At 44.8% G+C, this 3,616-nt stretch overlaps 1 pseudogene; it reads left to right on the top strand.

The window, feature by feature from the left end:
• The first annotated feature begins 1,114 nt into the window (after window positions 1–1,114).
• LOC117090854 lies at window positions 1,115–1,794 on the top strand (annotated as a pseudogene).
• The last annotated feature ends 1,822 nt before the right edge of the window (window positions 1,795–3,616 follow it).

The following is a 3,616-nucleotide window of genomic DNA, read 5'->3' as shown; positions in this document are numbered from 1 at the left end:
TTGATTCTAGTCTTTCTTGAAGCCCAGGCGTTTTTGACCTTGAGTCCTGTGGAGTCATTTCTGTAACCCTAAAAAAATTCTCTATTTCTGTTTAAGCTAATTTCTTGTTCTCATTTTCTAACAAGGAATTTAGTAATGAGAATATTTGTTGGAATTAGAAACATGGAGCTCATTGGTCGTATTTGCCAGTGTAATTTCAGGGCTGCTTTTGGAGTAGACATTAAAGTACGGTGAAGAGTGAATGAGAGGTGAAGAAGTAGAGGAATCAAGAGTGGTCTAGAAAGTGTGGCTCAAAGCAAGAGGGAATTTTGGAGTCCAAATATTTTCTTTTTCAAAGATAGAATGACTACAGCAACTGTATACTTTGAGAGAAAACAGACAATTGAATGGGAGAGAGAGAGAGAGCAGGTAATAATCAGAGTAATTTGAGGTAGAAATACAACAGAATGAGATTAAAACCCAAAGAAAGAAGTTAGTTTTGAACTAGAGGAGGAACATCTCATCTTCTGAGGAGACAAAGCAAGACAGGAAGCTTGGCCTTAAATGAAGGTAGTGGTGAGACAGGGGGCAAGAAGTTGAAATTACCATGAAGTGTGAAATGAGATAATTTCCTGAGGGAGGGCTGGGATTGCGGAGGGGAGAGTAGGAAGCCTAAGGAGACAATGAAGTTTGAAGCATCACTTCAAGAAGTGGAAAAGGGATTTGACCAAAGACAGAAGAAGGGGTTATGGAGCAGGAAGGGGAGCCCAGATAAGACCCTTGACTTAGAACGATAGCAATTGGAAAATTGTGTGATATTTGCCAGTGTGATCAGAAGCTCAGGGAAAGTCTAGATGTGGAGACAAACTCCAGGGAGTGTGAAGGGAAGACAGCAATGCAAGGAAGTTGAGAAAACTGGTTTTTTAAAAAGTTATTTGATGGAGGCCAGGCATGGTGGCTCATGCCTGTAATCCCAACACTTTGGGAGGCTGAGGTGGGCGGATCACTTGACGCCAGGAGTTCGAGACCAGCCTGGCCAACATGGCAAAACCCCCTTCTCTACTAAAAATGTATACGTTAGCCAGGTGTGGTGGTGCACGCCTGTAGTTCCAGCTACTTGGGAGGCTGAGGGTCCATGGGGAATATCTTTACCAACCGCTTTAAGGGTGTTTTTGGCAGAAAAGAAACACTTGTCCTCATGGTGGGCCTGGATGCTGCAGGCAAGATGATGATTCTGTATAAGCTGAAGCTGCATGAGATTGTGACCACCATTTCCATCACAGGCTTCAATGCAGACCCATGGAGTCTAAGAACATCAGCTTCACTGTGTGGTACATGGCAGGCCAGCACAAGATCTGGCCTCTGTGGTGCCACTACTTCCAGAACACATAAGGCCTGATCTTTATGGAGGACAGTAGTGACAGAGAGCACATGAACAAGGTCCATGAGGAGCTCATGAGGATGTTGGCTGAGGATGAGCTCTGGAATGTGGTCCCCCTGGTGTTCACCAACAAGTAGGCCCTCCTCAACACCATGAATACCACTGAGATCACAGACAAGCTGGGGCTGCATTCCCTGCTCCACAGGAACTGGTACATTCAGGCCACCTGTGGCGCCCGTGGTGACCAGCTCCATGAAGGACTGGACTGGTGTCCAGTAAGCTCCAGAACTAGAAGTGACTGTGACACCCTTCTCCATCTCCCTCCTCCTCTTAAAATGTCTGCTTTACTCCCATGTGGCAAAGAACTCTGTGCTGTGCGTGCCAGAAACTGCCTTTGTGGTTTGGTTTATTGTGTGCATTGCACTGTGCTGTAAGTGTGGCAGATGAAGCCTGTGGCCAGGCTTTTCATTAAATGTAAATAGATTTTGTTTCCAACAAGACAGTTTCTGGTAGTCACGTGCAAGATTACTCAGTGTGTTTTTTTTTTTTTTTTTTTACTTGTAAAGAGTAAAATCAACTCAGTGCTGGTCAGTGCTGAGAGGGGATGTAGGCCCATGGACACCTGGCCTCTGGGATTCACTGCGTTGGGATTACTGGATGCACCCCTGGCTTTAGAGCTGTGTTGAGATCCATTTTTGTGGTTGGTTTTAAGCCTGAACTCAGCCATTTTAAAAATTGTTAAAAATCTAACTTGAGAACACTTGGACACACAGAAGGGAGATCCTGCCCAGTGTGGGTTTGCAGTTATGGCCTGGATGCTAGTCACCAGCTTGGCTGTTCCCCTCAGGAATGTGAGGTGGTGGCAGGTCAGACCACATCAATTCTGCATGATTGCAATAGAGATTCCTGTGACTCACCTGTCCTTGGGTCACTTTGCATCCCATAGCCTTGTGCTTGTCCCTGTGCTTCCATGGCTCCTAAAGGCTGGGCTAGGAGCTCATTGCCAGCCCACTCTCCGCTAGGCTGCTCAGCTGCCCATCCACCTGCCCACAGCCAGCTCAGGGGACACAGGCCCCACCTGTCCCTTGGTAAGCATGTGGCCAGAGTGGGCTCATTGCCTCCAGCACTGACACTCTCAGACATATTGGTGGGATGTCTTTGGCCTCAGCAGCAGGAGTGTGCGTGAGCCAGGCAGGCCATGCTTCTAAACCTACAGACCCTTGGAAGTACCCTATCTCCATGTATGACATAGCTTTCTCTCCCTTAGCTTGCAAGAGTCCCATCTGCTATCAAAAAAAGATGACCTCTACTTTTTCTTTTGTATTTTGATAAACACTGCAGAAGCTGGAGCTGTTCAATTATCTTGGGTAAAACCTCAGAACTGGTCTGTTTGATGTCAGGGAATCTTACTTGTTTCAATACACAATTAGTAAAAGAAAATAAATCGCTCTTCAAAATAGATTTCTCCTCTGTCATAGCAGATACACTGAAGCTGCAATTATGACATAGTTACCCTTTGCAAAATTGCTTATAAACTTACTTTCTCCTCATTGAAATGAATGGGAGTCTTCATGGCTGACTTTGCTGTCAGTGTAGTTTCTGAACAGCTGCTAGAAGCAGATTGGACATCTTGGACCCACTCAGGACACCAGATGCCCGGCATTAGGGGACTCCTTAGGACTGTTTAAAGCATGGAATTGAGAGGAAGCTTTAACTCACCAGCAGAGGAAGTTTTAGTGTGGTCAAAGAGGCCACTAAAAATACTTTGTATGTACCAGTTTCCTGTGACTTCTGTGACAAATTACTACAAATGCAGGAGCTTAAAACAACACAGGATTTATTCTTTTAAAGTTTTGGAGGCCAAAAGTCAAAAACCAAGGTATTTTCAGGACTGTGCTCCTTCTGCAGGCTTCAAGGCAGATTCTGTTTCCTTCCCTATTTCAGTTTCTAGAGGTCACCTGCATTGTTTGAGTATGGCCCCTTCATTTCCTATTCCTTACCTCCAATCTTTTGCTTCTGTCATATCTTCTATTGAGTCTGATCTTTCTGCCTAGCTCTAATAAGGACCCTTGTGATTCCATTAGTGATACCTGGATAATCTAGGATCATCTGTTTTCTTTTCCTTCCTTCCTTCCTTCCTTCCTTCCTTCCTTCCTTCCTTCCTTTCTTTTCTTTCTTTTCTTTCTTTTCTTTCTTTTCTAATTTTTAGGTTTTGGGGTACATGTGCAGGTTTGTTATATAGGTAAACTGGTGTCA

This window comes from Trachypithecus francoisi, unplaced genomic scaffold (genome assembly GCF_009764315.1).
Source record: "Trachypithecus francoisi isolate TF-2019V2 unplaced genomic scaffold, Tfra_2.0 Lachesis_group11, whole genome shotgun sequence".
Classification (NCBI taxonomy): domain Eukaryota; kingdom Metazoa; phylum Chordata; class Mammalia; order Primates; family Cercopithecidae; genus Trachypithecus; species Trachypithecus francoisi.
The sequence above is the reverse complement of the archived record's forward strand: the minus strand, read 5'-3'. Positions and strand labels throughout refer to the sequence as shown.